Genomic DNA, 18,145 nt, shown 5'->3' on the forward strand with positions numbered 1-18,145 from the left:
GGTCTTTGGCCTTCTCTGACCAGCCTACTCGGCAAAAACTCCCTCCCCCTACTTATTCAGCTAACCTCTGTAATTCCTCTTGTATGCTTGAAAATGATTTGATTGGGATGTAACCATTTGAAAATCATTTCCTATGATAAATTCCATTAATTTAACCAAAGGATTTCAGTGGTCTATCTCTGTAAACACTGACAGAGATCCTGCTTTACCTCACCTCTCGTAGGCTTGCCATTTTGAGCAAAGAAAAATTAATATTCCTCAATAAAAAGCTGGTTGAGGTAACAGATTTGGTGGAGAATTCTAAGCGGGTATCAGTCCTGTACTTTTGGGGACTGTGAGCAAAGCCGCAGAACCCAAATTTACAGATGTAGAGAAAAGGCCCTGAAAAATCCTTGCTAAGTGTATGCGTGTATGAGACTCTGTGTGCTTGGAAACTCTATCGGTGGGGATCCACTTTCTCTTTTTCCTCTCTATGGTTGGGTGTTGTTCAGCCACACTAATTGGGCCATGAGATTCCATGCAAACGGCCATGAACTTTAGTCGAACACAAGGGGAGACACCCGCTGAGGTCCTTGGGAATCAGTGCCCATTACAGGCCTCCCTGTTTGTTATTTTGCCCAGGGCTATCTGGTAGGGAAAAGTCCCACTTGTGTGCAAACATTCCCTTTCTCAGGCAGGATGCTGTCCCTTTAAGGAGCAGCTAAAAAAAAAAAGTGCGCACATGAGAGAGAGCAAATTTACCCTTAAAAAGTAGTTGGGATAAGCCAACAGAGACATCATGTCAGATGAGAAGCAGGAGCCCTCTTCCCCATCCCAAACAATGTTCAAACCCAAAGAGAAATTAGGCAAACTTCAGAAGTGGCTTATCAAACTTCAGAAGTGGCTTATCAAACTTCAGAAGTGGCTTATCTCCCTTCTATGAGAACCCATGAAGTGGCTGTCGGTGCGGGTGTTTGCAGAGTGAGCGGTGTGATGTGTGCAACGGTGAGCCCCAGTACAGAAGTGAGCCAGACACCTGCAGCTAGTGCTAAAGCAGTGTATTTACGATATATATACAATGTGCTCACTAGTGCAGAAAGATACATCAACTATAGAACCAAAGTGCTCCGCCAGCATGTGACTCCTCGAAGAGAGACCTGTGCATTGCTAGCACAGTCCATATATAGTTCCATCAGCCAATCCTGGCAGTCCACAGTCATGCTGACTCAGCAGGTCCTTTCCACCTATCCTCTACCGGCTAGAACCGGCTTGTAGATAAGGTCACTGTGACCTAGCTTGCCAGCTAGATCATCTGCTGTCACAATAGAGCTGTCAGACTGTGTAAAGGCAGACTCAAATACTGACACACCTCCTAGGCCACCGTACGCAGTAAACCTCAGTATTGTACACACTTGACAACTTTACATTATACACAATGTTATGCAATGTTACACACACATGCCTGCACATTGTTTCCTGGACAGCAGTATCATACACTTATACATTTGCACTTTGACATTTACAGATTTACACTTTACAATTTCCAATCCAGGAACTCATCATCATTGTCCTGGTCAGCCAGTTCCCTCTGGCATTTGGCCTCAGCCTCCTTGTTACGTGCCTCACACTCTGCAACCCAGACCTTCCACGCTTCAGCCTTTTTCCTGAGCGTTTCTTGAAATCCTGGTGGATCTGGTTTAGTTATTAGTGTTACATATGGCACTTTATACCTAACAGGAGGGATACCCTTAGTGGCTCTGGCAGATACTCGAGGCCCTGCACTAGCACTGGGCTCGTCTTCTCCAGACTGTCTACTTGCCACCTCCAGGGCTGGCTCCTCCTCTTGGCTCAGAGGTTCCACCTCCTGACTTGGAAGTTCCACTTCCTGACTTGGCACCTGAGGCTCTATGCCAGCATTGGGCTCACCTTCTTCTGGCTGCTTTGGTGCTAGCTCTCGGCCGGGAGATTGTTGTTCCTGCTTAATCTCCCTTGGCAGGACTCCAGCACTGTTATCAGTACTCGGCAGCAACACAATTTCTCTTTCAGTACCATGTAACTCAGGCCAGCTGGTGTGCTCGTTAAACCTAGCTGTCCTACTGAAAGTCAGCTTGGCCCGCTTATCACAAAAGTGATAACACCTAGCTTCTGGCTTGTAGCCCAGAAAAGTTAGGCGTACTGCCCGGCCAGCTCCCTCCCTTCTATTATCCGAGGGAACATTAACCCATGCTTTCGTCCCAAAGACCTTTAAAAAACGTAAGTCAGGGACTTTACCATATAGCCTTCTGTAAGGCATGTCATGCACAGCCTTGCTCCAAATTCTATTATACAGATATACTGCGGAGTAAATGGCTTCGGCCCAATAAGCAATTGGCAATCTGGCATCCTCTAACATGCTATACATCAAGTTCTGCAAGACAGCTCCATGCCGCTCAGCCAGCCCATTTTCCTGGGGCGTGGCCGGGTTTGCTAATCTGTGAGCGATGCCTTGGCTCTCCAGCCAACGTTTCAACTCATTTGAAAGAAACTCACCCCCGCGGTCACTCTGAACTGCTTTGATATGCAAGTCCAACTCCCTTTCAACCGCTTTTGCCCATTTAGTAAACATTTTGTATACCTCGGACTTGTGCTTCATGGCAAACACCCAGGAATACTTTGTATAGTCATCGGTAGCCACTAGGCAATACTGCCTCCCCGACAGACTCTTTGGAAATGGGCCAATCACATCGAGGTGAATCAGATCTAAAGCACGCTTGCTTTCTCTGGTGCTTTGTCTAGCTACTGCACAAGCCCTGCTCTTGGTCTTTTTACAGACCTGGCAGTCTAAGTAACACCTGCAGGGCTTCACCTTCAGACCTGGCACCATCTGTAGGGTCTTTTTCAATGCGTGAAACCCACAGTGCCCAAGTCTTCTATGTAACAAATGGATGCATTGGTCGTGCACTGGCACATTAGACACTTGTGCAGCCTGGGCACAATTGCTCTGGACCACATACACATTCCCATCTCTCTTACCAGTAGCAAGCAGCTTCCCCCCACCTCCTAAGATCTTACAACAGGTTTTCTTAAATATTACCTCATAGCCATCATCAATTAGCATGCTGATGCTTAGCAAATTAGATCTTAATGAGGGGACACATAATACATGCTGGAATGTACAATTCAAAACAGGAAAATTTACATTCCCAGTACATGTTACAGTTGCAGTAGCACCGTCGGCTAATCTCACATGAGTGAGTTCAGGAATGTCAACATCTCTCAGCAGCTCCTTGTCGCAGCAGAGGTGGCTTGTTGCACCAGAGTCTAATATCCACAAAGACCCGGTACTCTCTCCTGAAGAAGTGACCAGCCGGGCTTCTTTCTCACATCTGCTGGTGGTCCTCTGCTCTCGCTGCCTCCGTCCATGCCGCTTCCCTTTCTCAGGGCAAACACGCAAAAGGTGTGAGGATGAGCCACAACCAAAGCAATGCCTGACCGACAGTGCAGTCGGCTCCTCTTCAGCCTTTGGTTGTCTGCCAGCAGCACAAGCCGGCTCATGCTTGGACGCCTTCCCAGACGAGCCGATAGCCACACGCTCTCCAGCCGACACTCCCGGATGGCTCACAGCTGCAATCCTCTCCTGGAAATCATGCAGGTGGGCACACACATACTCCATGGTCAGAGTAGCGACATCAACCGTCTCCAGGGAGGTAATTAGTGGTGTAAACTCCGGCGGCAACGAAGACAACAAAATATACACTCTGTCATCGGGAGCGACAGTTTTGCCCCGGGCTTCAAGCTCCACGAAGCAGTCTGTCAGCTTCTTGATGTGCTGCCTCACACACCCTCCAGCCGGCATTAAAGTGCGAAACATTTTCCTGGTCAAGGCCATTAGGGAGCCTGCAGTGGTACGAACGTATACCCCACTGAGCGCGTCCCAGGCAGCCTTGGCAGTGTCCTTCCCACACACATATATCAACTGGTCATCTCCCACTGCTAGCACAATGTTTGCCAGCGCCTTCTCGGCCATCACAGTCTCGTCAAGAGATAACACGGCAGGGGATTACTTACAAACAGCCATTGCCCCTCACGCTTGAGATAGTGTTCCATTCGTAGGCTCCACACCACGTAGTTGGCTGAGTTAAGCTTCTCAACGGCCACTGCAAGCTGCTGCTGAGCCATGATGCCGACTCCTCTACACAGCTGGCTGCCGTCCTCCCTCTGGCTCTCGGATTGAGATAGCTGGTACTCTTTGTCCTCCAACAGCATTCCTCGCCTCCGGCTCCTTCACAACTCTCGGTCAGCTCAACACTCACGTTGCTCCTCTGTGCAGCGGAACCGCACTGGGCCCATAACCCTGTCGGTGCTGTTGTTTGCAGAGTGAGCGGTGTGATGTGTGCAACGGTGAGCCCCAGTACAGAAGTGAGCCAGACACCTGCAGCTAGTGCTAAAACAGTGTATTTACAATATATATACAACGTGCTCACTAGTGCAGAAAGATACATCAACTATAGGACCAAAGTGCTCCACCAGCATGTGACTCCTCGAAGAGATACCTGTGCATTGCTAGCACAGTCCATATATAGTTCCATCAGCCAATCCTGGCAGTCCACAGTCATGCTGACTCAGCAGGTCCTTTCCACCTGTCCTCTACCGGCTAGAACCGACTTGTAGATAAGGTCACTGTGACCTAGCTTGCCAGCTAGATCATCTGCTGTCACAATAGAGCTGTCAGACTGTGTAAAGGCAGACTCAAATACTGACAGTGGCTTATCTCCCTTCTATGAGAACTCATGGAGGGGAGGTGTCTTTAAAGGGCCAGACACACGCACCACCCTGAAAAATGCCTTTCAAGATTTCTGTGATGGTTTTAAGCCCCGTTCATCCATTGAAGACACATATGCATCACGGGGAGACTGTGCACAATATGCACAGGAGATGCAGGCTAGTTATGAGGAAGCTGCAGGAAAATTGGCAAAACTAGAAAAATAATTGGTTGAGAAAACAGAAACAATGCAGAGAGAATCCACAGAGAGGTTACAACAGCTAGAACAGGAACTGACAAACAAGTTGAACACTCTAAAACAGGAATCTGAGGAGAAATTGGAGGATACGGAAAGATCATACATAGAGCAAATAGACACACTACAATATGAGGCACACCACAAATGGGTCTCTCTAGACACAGAGTTACGTGAAAAACTGAAATTAAAGGAGACAGAGATAGAAAGATGCCCAACTGAAACTTAAAGATGACCTGGCTCATGCCAATGCAGGAGAACAGAGGGCTGCAGACTCGGAAGAGAGACTCAGCATGCTGCAAAATTTTTAGTACAGCACCAGTCTGCACAGAAACTCGAGTCTTCACATGATGCCTGCAGAAAAGAGATACACTCTCTCAAATGCAAATTAGGATGCCAGAAGGCCTTGATTGCCTCTGTACATCCAGGCACCATTATGGACATAGATTTCTCAGAGCTAGCGCCTGCTGACAGTCATCAGGAGGATGCTAGGCCCCCACCTCCCCCTTACAATCCAGACTGGCCACAACTTAGACCAACTAGGCCAGTAACTCCACTCACCCCAGTCACCAGTGATCCAATCAGCACTCAGGCTGGCACAGATCCTACTTCAGAGCAAGCCCCCCTGAGCCAGCTCTTGTCCACCATGTAACTACAAAAACAGTTTCCACTCATGGTGCTAGTGGAAGACTGAATGTTCAAGAGGTCAGTGAAAAGGTAACCTGGAAACCTCAGGAGGCAAAGGTTATTGCTGACCAAATTGGTCCTCTTATTAGGGAGACTGGAACTAACTGGCTCACTGAAATCCAGAACACCTACCAAATGCTAACCTTTCTCAGTTAGCAAAGCTCTGCACAAACGGCATAGACAGCCCCTCAATTGAATCTGGCATAGCCACACACCATCTCTCAACATATAGAAATCAGTTTTACTGGATGAGAGAAGTTGCAAAACTGCTATGGCCCAGCCATCCACTTGAACATCTGTACATCACAGAAACCTACGTTCCAGGGGAAACTCTGAAGCATATGTAAAAAGCTTTTGACCATGCTAGCTAGGCGAGTCTAATGCCTACATGGAACCTATGAATTTGATGATGCAGACTTTAAAACAACGCTTGTTGCAGGACTAAATGCCCAGACAAAAGCCATCAACAGTCTACGTGAAACCCCTTGCAGTCCATTAGGACAACTTAGCAGCCAGAATTAGGCAGGCTACTGACTATCTGAGAGAGACAGGAGGCCTGAAACTGCAAAACCATTCCAATCATAAAAATCAGGAACTCAAAACTCAGAACCAATTCAGGTAATCACATATGCTAACAATGGGCCTCATTCACAGTACCGGAATAAGACAGACAGCCAACCTAATGCACCTCAGGCCCCTCCACGCAGCTGGAATAGGGACAGGGCAGGCAAGAATAGATACCCAAACAGTAATCAAGAACCTGTGCACAGACCGAGCTGCTAGAGCTGCTCCACCCCAGGATTTTCACACACCCCCCCTCCTAGACAGAATTCCCCTTCAGCTCCAGCACGAACAGCACAAGGACTTGCTCAGGGACCACCACACAGTCAGGCAACCCAGCTTCCCCCACAAGAGACACTTCAAAAGGCTGTTTTGAACCAGCTCAGAGACACAGGAGCTGAAATGTCTTACTATGACAAGTAACCCCTGCAAGTGCTCCTTGCAGGCTTCTGAATTCTATGCTGCCTGCTGCTATACAAAATCAAGCTGCACCCATACCTGTTGCTACACAAAGCCAGCATTTACAGAGTCAACTTGTACATAGTCAGCTTGCACACAGTCAGCCTGCACACTCGAGCCCAATAACCCCACCACAAGCACAGAGTTCAAATCCTTTCCATGCCCTTCATAGACATTACCCCCAGAGTGTCCCAAAGGTGGCAGCTGTTTCAGAGTCATGTGGTTGCCACAACCAACATCCATGGCCTAGCCACCACCAATAGGGCTGCCTGGGGTCCTTGCTTTTACCCCAGAAATTTGTAGTTAGATTAGCCCCTGATGAATTGGGCAGGCCAACGGTTAAGGCAGGTGTTGGGACCTCAGAGAACTTGCCACACTTTTAGTTGACACAGGAGCTTCACTGAATGTGCTGCACCCAGAATTGGCTGCTTGTGGGACACTAACTGACAAAGCCACAACTTTGGAGGGCTTTGGAGGAGGGTTTCACAGGACCAAGATCTGGAAAGACATATCCTTGACAGTAGGAATGCATAAGTCTATAATTGCAGCCTGTGAGAATCTCAGGGAGGACGCAGGAATTTTAGGAATGCCCATTCTTAGAGGACAGAGCATTACAGCATTTGACCAATGGTCTTTTATGGCAAGTTCAGAATGGACCTGAAGTATTATCTGCTATCCACAGATGTGCTGCACTAAAAGCTCCCTTACCCCTAGTCCCAATCAGAGGCAACCCATGGGTGGAAGAATTCCCTGAAGTCTGGGTGAAAGACAAAATAGAATGTGGGACCTTTAAAGGTGCTTGTGTTCTCATTGAAGGGAAGGACCCACCCCCACTGAAGCAGTACAGATATCCCAAAGAAGCAGAAATAGGGATAGGGAAAACAATTGAAAGTCTATTGCAATGGGATGTAATTACGGCCATGCAATCCATCTGCAACACGCCCCTATGGCCAGTCTTCAAAGCAGATGGAGATTGACTATGGATTTTTGAGCTCTTAACACAGTCACGCCTCCTGTGGCTCCAGTGATGGCAAAATACAATGAAATCCTGACCGCCGTTGCTGCAGGGACCAAATATTATAGTGTGATTGATTTAGCCAATGCGTTCCACTCAATCAAACTACATGAGTCCTGCTAATACAAATTTGCCTTCACATTCTGAGGTCATCAATATGCTTTCAAAAGGACCCTGCAGGGTTTCCACGCTAGCCCCGGCATTTGCCATGCACACGTGGTTCAAATGTGGGAAAAATTGAAGCCTGCATCCCGACACCATGTCCTTTTGTATGTTGACAACATTCTTGTCCATTCAGACACAGAGGAAAGAACAGGTGAAATAACAAAGGGGTTCTTAAATCTCATTAGAGAGACAGGCTTCAAGGCAAACAGAGAGAAAGCCCAATTGGTGAAAACTGAAATTAAATACCTTGACCTTTCCTTAGGAACTGATGGACACACTCCAGACTCTCAGAGGGTAGAAGTTGTTTCCAAATTCCCAGCCCCCACTGACACCTCAACTCTGAGAGCACTTCTGGGAACATTCAACTTCTCTATGTCAGACATTAAGGTTTCAAAGTAAACGGACTTCCATTTGTTGCAAAAGTTAAGACGTTTATTTGATATCTCAAGGTTCTGAACGGGCAGTTATTGGAACTGATAGCATTTTGTGAAAGAGACACAGTTTTAAGCCCTAACTTCAAAGAGTTTCTAAACAATACTACATTCTCACACTTCTAGGCTACAAGTAACACTTTCCCTTCTTCTTATCGCTTGTGGTTCCTCTTCTCACGGAGGAGCCCTGCTGGCTCTCCTTGAGGCCTGCTATCTTCAAAAAGCTATTGCTTTTGTTAGTACTATGCCAAGGAATTCACTGCAGGAGTTAGTAACATCTCTGGAGCCGTTTCATATGCAAGGTCTTTGTCCCATGGTTAGTAGCTAGTGCTCAAAATGGAGTTAGTTATGTCAAGAGCCAGGTTACAAGTTACAGCATAGCTTCATATTTAGCATGATATCATGGTAATACTCTTCAATGTCTGACACTCTAGGGATTTCATTGAATCATTTGCAGACAAGGTACTTCCCTTATAAGCACTCTTAAAGAAAGGAGTTCGCTGGAACTGGGGACCTGAACAACAGAAAACCTTTGTAGAACATAAACATGGTTTGGTTTAAGCTCCTGCGCTTGCACACCCAGACATGACTAAGCCTTTCTACATACAGCTAGCCACATCAGACAAAAGCATAGAGGCCACTCTCTTGCAGCAACAAGCAGGCTTTCTAAGAGTTGTCGCCTATGCCTCTAGGAATCTCACCTCTGTAGAAGCCATATTCAGCCCCTGTGAGAAGAACTACCTAGCTCTAGTTTGGAGCCTCACACAATGGGAATTCATTATAGGAGGTACAAAAGGCATAGACCAAACTACATACACCCCTCTTAAGTACATCCTTTCAGGGAAAGTTCAAGATGGTCAGGTCTCCAATGCAAGGATTGCTAAATGGACACTAACACTTGTGAGCAGAGGAGTTGACTACAAAAAACAACAAACTGAATCTCCTGCTCCTTATGACCTCATAGTTTCAGGAGAACAACATGAATGCCCTCTCCCTCAGATGAATCACACTCAGTGGCCAGCTACATGGGGAGCGTCTCTGGCAGAAGCACAGCAGCAAGGCTTTGTGTGCTGGTTCTGTGATGGCTCTTCTTTCCATGTAAATGGTTTCCCCAAAACAGGCTATGCAGCAATCAGAGTACACGATTCTTATGTTCTAAAAGGCATAGCACGCCCACATTCTAGCCAGGCAGCAGAGGTAGCAGCTCTCCATGTCATCCTTGAATTTAAACCCCCAGATTGCCGCCTGGCCATATATACAGATTCAGATTGGAGAGCAAAAGCTGCAACTGTATGGCTGCCAGTTTGGTTGGCATATGAATTCAAATCCTCAGAGGGGAAGCCCATCTCACATAGAGACAAATGGATCCATGTTGCTGCATTAATCCAGACCAGGCAAGCTGCAACATGGGTCACACATGTCAAAGGTCATCAGAAAATAATTCAGACACAAGCGTCTGGAACAGCAGAGTAGATGCATTAGCTAAAGAAGCTGTCCTGGAGGACAAGAACCCAGAAACAAACCCAGAGTCTAGTCCTCAACCCTTACACCTAGTTACAACCAGGCAAAAAGCAGCACTCCCTGCTCCCTTCCTAGACTTATCTACTCTCCAGGAGGGCGATGAGCAAATCCAAGGACTAGCCACTGTAGGAAAAGACCCCGCAGGCAGATATACTATTGAGAACCTAGAAGGTGTTTATTGGGCTGTGGATCAGAACCACAACAGGCATTGGATAGTCCCTCTAGAAGTCAGAGGTGATCTAATCCAATTTGGCCATGAGCAAGGACACAGAGGGAAAGAGCTCACCCTAGAAAGAGTTAAAGAGACAAGGTGGTGGCCAAACTTGAGACAGGACATTGAGCAATGCGTAGACAACTGCTTTGCATGTGCAATGGTTAATGCAGATAATACAGGAGCCAAAGCCCCCATACAATACCAGATGATAGAGGGTCCTTGGACACAGATTCAGATTGACTTCATTGGCCCCTGTCATGGGTGCTGGGGGCCCTGCAGAAGAAGCCGAGCCTGCAGAAGAAACTGTGCCCCTGCCACCTGCACCAGTGCCCCTGCCTCCTGCTGGAGAAGATCCAAGCCCCCCTGCCTCGCCCTCTCGGGTGGCTCATGTGCGTGACCGCCTTCGTCAGGACCTCAGGGATCGGAGGAGGGCGGCACGCTAACGAGCAAGACGCTCCCTGAGCCCTGAGTTTTGAAAGGATTCTGGCCCTTCTAGGAGTGAGGGTGCTTGAGTCTCAGCAGGATCCTGGCTGCCCTCTGAGTCAGCAATTAGCCCAAATGGGCAACAGACAGCAGAGGGCTATATAGCTGTGGGCTTTGAGGGAAGGTTTTGTGAAAGTAACTAGTCACTTACCTGACGTTCTAGCATCCACTCCAGCTTCTGACTTCGGCTTCTGGACCCCCTGACTCTGGCATTGACTTCTGGACCCCCTGACTTCGGCTTCTGAACCTCTGACCTACGATACCTGGACTGTGATTCGGTTTTGGCGCTTTGGACCCTCCTTGCTACCCAGCTACAGACCTTGGACTGCCCCTGGACTTCGCCTGGCCTGGCCCCAGCCCGTGACAGCCCCTTCCCTCTCACATCCTGTGGCAACCGTCACTGTCTGACAATAACTGATCCCTTTAGCAAATGGGTAGAGGCATTTCCCTGCAGAAATAACACAGCAGAAATTGCAGCCCACCTCCTTTTCAACAATGTTTGATCCAGATGGGGTATAAGCCAACAAATGGACAGTGATCCTGGAGGATCATTCATTGGTGACATCATAAAGGAATTATGCAAAGCGTTAGGCATATAGAAAAGATTTCATGTGGCTGGCCATCCCCAAAGTTCTGGAAATATAGACCATACAAACAGAACGCTCAAGAAGGCACTGTGCAAAATGTCTGCTGAGCACTCCAATATTTCCTATGGAGACCGATTTCCATAAGGTATAATAGAAAAGTGATCCATGGATAACAGGGGCTCTGGAAGGCTGTTTTTTTTAGGTAGAGGCACCAAATTTGCAGCATAGCATCTGGTGCCTCTCTTCCAAAAATCCCCTATGTTTCAAAGATATTGGACCAGGGGGTCCAATTTTATGAGCCCCAAAACAAGATGCCCCTATCCTTTATTATTTCCAAATGGAGGGAAGGCATTTCAAAGGTGTATGGTCCCATTAAGTATGATGGCTAGAATTCCCTTTGAAGTTCAATTGTGCTTGTCACACCCTTTCTCCTGGCTCCACCCCCAAAGTCTCTTGGATCCACCCCCAAATCCCTAGATATTTCTTGAGTCAAACCTGGCAACTCTAATATAATTTTAAATATTGCTTCAAAAAAAATTAAAAAGAGGGGAATTTTCATTGTAGCTGCCTGAAAATTGCCAATATTGGTGTCCTTAAGGAATACTACAATTCCCTTTCATCTAATTTGGATGGAAAACCATAAAGAAACAGACCCAAGAAAAGGGACAGGGTGTCTGCCATTAAAACCAATGGGAAATGACATTGAAATAAAATTATGTTATTATTTTTTAAAAAATGGAGAACAAAAGATTCAGGTTTGAATCCCCATTCTGCCACAGGAGCTTACTGGGTGGCCTTGGCTCTCAGCCTAAGCTACCTCACAGGTTTGTTGTGAGGATAATGGAGTCTACTTGGTGTATATATACTTTATGAAAATCAAACAACATTAAAGAAAGAAACAATAAGAGAAAAACATACAAAACCACCCAATAATAAAACAGTCCCTTTTGGAATTAATAACAAAAATTAAAGAAGATAACTCCTCTGCACAAGTCTAGTAAAAACTATCCACATGTACAGGTTAATAGGTAAGTATTTAGTGGGAACAGGGTGGGTATCATGATCAGATGGGGTAATAGGTAAGCACCCAAATAGGTAGGTGTTGTGTATGGAACCAAAATGAAGAAGAACTCAATTGGGTGTTCCTGCATGGTTCATTGGAGCCATACAAACGGAGCTTGGGGAACTGGGAACAATGGGCAGCCGGATCCAAAGACCGGCTGCCCTGCACCAATCACGGATCCCCGGCCAGTTTGAATGATCCAATAACGTGCTTGTGCGGGAACGCTAAGTTGTATATAGTTGAAGCCCCACTGGCCAGTTCTCCAGTCCTGTTAGTGCAGTCATCTACCATGTTGCTGTACTTTATAAAGAGCTGTTTATCACTGCTACCTCGACTCATCAATGCATAGAATCCACTATATTAAAGTAGGTGAGCAGTGACTCAGGAAATGTCACAACCTACTACAAATTTTGTTAGTTTTTAGTTACAAAGTCATAAACTGATTGTCTACATCTGCCCAGAAATGCCTGACCACCCCCCCCCCCCCATCTAGGTACGATGGCGAAAATGACAATCTGAGACTTATAAAAATGCAATATAAAATCATTAAAGACTCTGCCCATGTAGAGGAAGGAAACCCAAATTGGTAGCTCATATTCCATTCTCCTACAATTTTTACAAAAAAGTGTGGGACTCCATAATCAGCACCCTCTTGTTTAATCTTTATGGACTATCTGAAGAGAGGCTAGTTTTCCTTTTATTATCTGACTGGAATCTCTATATTACATACTGTCTAGCCATGTATCTTTCAATAGCCATGATGATTAAGGAGCATAAGATTAAATTGGATTTTATAACTCCAATAGAAGTTCCAGTTAGGTGTATGAAAAATTTTAGTTATGGACCTCCTGTCATATTTACTCAAAATCGTCCCACTGTCATTTTAGAATAAGATTCCATTGTTTGCACAGATAAAGTACTTCACAGAAAGCCACTGTCAGCATCAGTTATATTAATAATAGCCCAACCATGGTGGCAATTCTGAGGATTTTCATTCGTTAAATGTGGCTTGCACAGGATTGGCTCACACCGTCTCTGCCGTGCAATTGGCTGATTCTGCTCTCCTCGCCCACCGCCAGCCCCATCAGGCAATAACTCCAGCATAAGCCCACTGACCATTGAGGGAGACAGTTCTCTGCTGACAGGGGGCTTACTGATCAGCATGGCCTCTCCTCAGTGCCTTTTGTAGGAAGTCCAGGACACTATATCTGAGAGCGGCCAAGGAGGTGTGAGGGTGTAATAAATGGGGAAAAATTGTGGTGCCTGGCCCTCCAGACCGCCCCCCAGCTACGGGCCTGTGCTCATGAGAAAACAGTTGGGTTCCTTCTCTTCAACTGAGGTAAAAGGAATGTTCATTCACAGCAGGCCCTTTCTGCCTGCCAATATTCTTCACTCTTTCTATTCCAATTAGGCTACAGTGGGCTCATATGACAGAATGGGCTCTGAAAGGAGAGGCCTTTCCTCCTGTTGTCAATCTCCAGGTGAGGACTGGAGATCACTCAGAGTTACAACTACTCTCCAGATGGCAGAGATCAGCTTCCTTTGAGGGGGGGGGAGTGAATGCCTTCACTTGGGTGAGTGGGAAGACATAAGGCTGGGGGGAGCATTCACACAGAGGCCTTTAGTGGTACCTTTCCATGTTGGTTAGAAATTCCTAAGCCCTCTGAGGGAGACCTTTCCTCCTGGGGAACCATTGTTGCCAATCTCCAGGTGAGGGCCGTAGAAACTGACTGGGTGATTTCAAACCGTCCTAACCTGCCTCATGGGATTGTTGTTGTTCAGATCAAAGAGGGGGGGGAGAGGAGAGGGGAATGCTGTAAGCTGATGTAATGGCTAACGACTCCTCCCTATTAAACAGTCTGTCAGAGATAGACTGTTGGTCTGAAAGGTCTCACTACAGGACTCTGAGGCAGAACTCATTGGGCCCAGTGCTGACTACAGCTGCCAGTTCCAGGTTGGTGAGAAATTCCTGGAGATTCTGTGGTGGAGTTTGAGGAGGGCATAGCAGTTAGGGTTTCAGTGTGGAAACTAACTGATTTCAGACCAGTCACAGACTTCCAGGGTTGTTGTTCAGATCACATGGGGAGAGAAAATGATGTAAACTGCTTTGCCCCCCTCCCACTGTGAAAAATGACTAATTTTCCCATGTAGAGGCTGCAGGGAGGGCAAAGGTGATGGAAAGCTGAAGTCAGAGGGACAAAGGGAAGGAGATAGGATTGCCAACTACAGCTTAGGAAATTCCTGGAGATTTAAGCAGCTGGGCCTGGAGGGGGCAGGGTTTGAGGAGAGGTGGGATCTCAGAGATGTACAATGCCATAGACTCCAAACCAACAATTTCCCCCTGGGAACACTGTTGCCATTCTCCAGGTGAGAATGGAGAGCGTCCAGAATTACAAATGCTCTCCAGATGCCAGAGATCAGCTCACCTTGAGGTGTGTGTGTGTGTGGGGGGAGTGAATGCCTTCACTTGGGTGGGAGGGAAGACAGCAAGGCTGGCAGACACTTGCCCAGAGGCCTTCAGTGGTACCTTTCCATGTTGATGGGAAATTCCTGGAGATTCTGTGGTGGACTTCGAGGAGGGCATAGGGCTTCAGAATGGGGTCTGCTGGACCTAGGTCCTTGCTGTGGAAGCTGACTCACTGATTTCAGACCAGTCACAGACTTCCAGCCTAACCTGCCTCATGGGGTTGTTGTTCAGATCAAAGGAGGCAGAAGAGAATTATGTAAGCTGCTTTGGTTCCCCACCCTCAACTGTGGAGAAAGACAGCCTTTGTAGAAGCTGCAAGGAGGGGGGAAGGAGATGGAAAACTGAAGTCAGAGGGGCAGATAAAGAGAAGGAGATACAACAATCAATGGACTCTGTCGGTAAAAGCCTTTGACAACATAAAATATACAGGACTTGTAATACTCACAGGAATTTCTTAAAAAGAAAAAAAGAGAGAAAGTCAACTATAGTTTCATGACTTGAATGATGGCATAGAGGAGATGCCCATTACAATTTCAGATGATGCTAAATTGGGAATGTAGTGTTAAACATTGCTTTAAAACAAAGGGGCGGTCTTCGCCGTAGCTGTCTGAAAATTGGCAATATTAGTGTCCTGAGGAATTCTGCAATCCCACTTTGTCTAATTTGGATAGAAAACCATGAAGAAATAGACTCAAGAAAAAGGAGGGGGTGTCTGCCATCAAAACCAATGGGAAATGACATTGAAATAAAATTATGTTGCTATTATTTCAAAATGGAGAACAAAAAATCCAGGTTTGAATCCCCATTCCACCACAGGAACTTATTGGGTGGCCTTAGGCTAGTCACAAACTCTCAGTCAAAGCTACCTCACAGGTTTGTTGTGAGGATAAAATAGAAAAATGAGGGAATGTTGTAAGCCACTTTGGTTCTCTACTGGGCAGACAGGTGGGGTCTACTCAGTGTAAATAAACTTTATGAAAATGAAACAACAATAAAGAGAGAAATAATAAAAGAAAAAAGTCCAACAAGAAAACAGTCCCTTTTGGAATTAATAACAAAAATGAAAGAAGAAAACTCCTTTGCACAAGTCTAGTAAAAACTAGATACCATTGGTGAAAATGACAATTTTAGATTCATCACAAATGCAGTATAAAATCACAAAAGGCTCTGCCCATATAGAAGAAGGAAACCTGAATCGGTAGCTCATATTCTACTGTGATTTTTATGAAAAAGTGTGGGACTCCATAATCAGCCCCCTCATGTTTGATCTTTATGGACTATCTGATGAGAGGCTAGTTTTCCTTTTATTATCTGACTGGCATCGCTATATTACATATTCTCTAGCAAAGTATCCTTCAATAACCATGGTCATTTAGGAACATAGGATTAAATCTCTTGCTGAGTGACCTTTTTATATTTCAAATCTGAGGGTGCATTTCAATCTGTAGTCTTTATATTTTTGCATATCCCAATAAAAGTACTGATACTCTAGCAATGTAAAACCCAAAATTCTAGGCAGATTTTGTTAGAAACATAAATTATTATCGTGTAGTGAACATTTACTGTAGTCATATTATCACCTTCCTCCTGCAATATAGAAATGAAAAACAACTGGAGAGATTTTATGATTCCAATGGAAGTTCCAGCTAGGTGCTGAAGAATTTTAGTTATGGACCCCCTAGTCCAATTCAAGTCCGACTGTCATTTTAGAATAAGATTCCATTGTTTGCACAGATAAAGTACTTCACATAAAGCAACTGTCAGCATTATACCATGAACACGAAAAAAAGTCACAAAGTCCCACCTTCTTTCTAAGGGCACTTTGTGCACACATGGAAAGGTACAGCACCCTTGGGAACCACACTAGGGATGCTTGGCTTAGACCTTATCTAGCATTTAGCAGAAACAGGGTGGGTTTCTTGAACATGTACAGGTTCATAGGTAAGCATTTAGTAGGAACAGGGCTGGTATCATGATCAGATGGCGTAACAGGTAAGCACCCAAATAGGTAGGTGAGCAGTGACTCAGGAAATGTCATATCCTACTACAAATGTTAGTTTTTAAGGTGCTACTGGACTCTTGCTCATTTCTATTCTTACAGATGAACTAACACAGCTACTCATGTTAACTTAATCCACTACATTATGTACAAAAAAACCCTAAGTGGCAACACTTTTCATATATCAAAACTTGTTCTCCCCCTTCCCCCCCTTAGCTTTAATCCCAGGCCAAATGGCCTTTCAGTTCACCCCCCCCCAAAAAAAAAAAAATTGGGCTGATGCTGGACCCATACATGAAGAGAAAACATTTTTGGTGTGTCATAGTGACAGTTATTTCAGTCTAACTTCTATTCTGAAGAAAAATAGCACCTGTGGTCAAAATCTGGAAGGACATTGCATCTGATACAAACAATATACAGCAGGGGTGTCAAACATATGGCCTATCAAGCCTTCCTATCCTCAACTTGTTGTCATTTACTTCTTTCTCTCTCTCTCATACTTAGAGTTGACAATTCCCCCGCCTCCTCCGGCGGGGGACTTTTGTGTGTGCGCTTTGCGCACGCGCGATGCAATGACATCTCCTGGAAGTTATGTCATTGATTCAGTGACACCTCAAGGCGTTTCTGGGAAAACACGATTGCTCGCGCGACAGCTCTAGGTGTTTCCGGGAAAACTCTATGGTTTCCTTGGACGCTTTAGCCATTTGGGAGGGAAAACTTTTTCCCTTCCAAATGGCTAGAGCATCCGGGAAAACCATAGAGCTTTCCCGGAAACGCCTAGAGGGGCCGGCCCACGACATTGCCTGCACAATGACATCACTTCCGGGTGATGTCATCATGTCAGCGATGTAGGGGGAGATTCCCCCTGCTGGCTCAATGTGGGCCAGCAGGTTGGGAACCTCTCAAGTGGGTGAACCCCTGCCCAGACTGGGGGCTTGGCAGCCCTAGTCATGCTTCTTTCTGCATAACAGATTGCTTTGCCAGGCTTGCTCAATCACACAGGAGCTACAGAGAAAAGCCTCTATTTTCTCCATTGGCTGAGACTCCTCCCTTGGGAAGGAAGGGGGAAGGGAGAACTTCCTTTGCCAGGCTCTCACAATCTCACAGCAGAGCTACTTAGCCAAGCCTCTCTTCCTTTTATCGGCTGAGGCTCCTCCCCCTCCTGGACCCCTGGGAAAGGAAAGAAAGAGCAAGAACCTCCTTTTCCCAGTTCCCTGGATTGCACAGGAGAGATACAAAGAAAGCAGCTTTAAGATCAATGAGTGCTAATGTTTTAAGTATGTTTTATTTTAAGCTTTTTTAAAAATATATTTAATTGTGTTTGTCTGTGCCCTTTATAAAGTTTATATCTCCTACCTAATTTTAAATAGGTACAAGGTCCAGCCCGACATTGGCCGACCTGACAAAGTCACATTTACGTCGGATCCAGCCCTCATAACAAATGAGTTTGACACCTCTGAACACAGTATTTAGTGCACTACCAAGAGCCAGGTTAACCAATATTACAACACAAAAAG

This window comes from Heteronotia binoei, chromosome 17 (assembly GCF_032191835.1).
Source record: "Heteronotia binoei isolate CCM8104 ecotype False Entrance Well chromosome 17, APGP_CSIRO_Hbin_v1, whole genome shotgun sequence".
Taxonomy (NCBI): domain Eukaryota; kingdom Metazoa; phylum Chordata; class Lepidosauria; order Squamata; family Gekkonidae; genus Heteronotia; species Heteronotia binoei.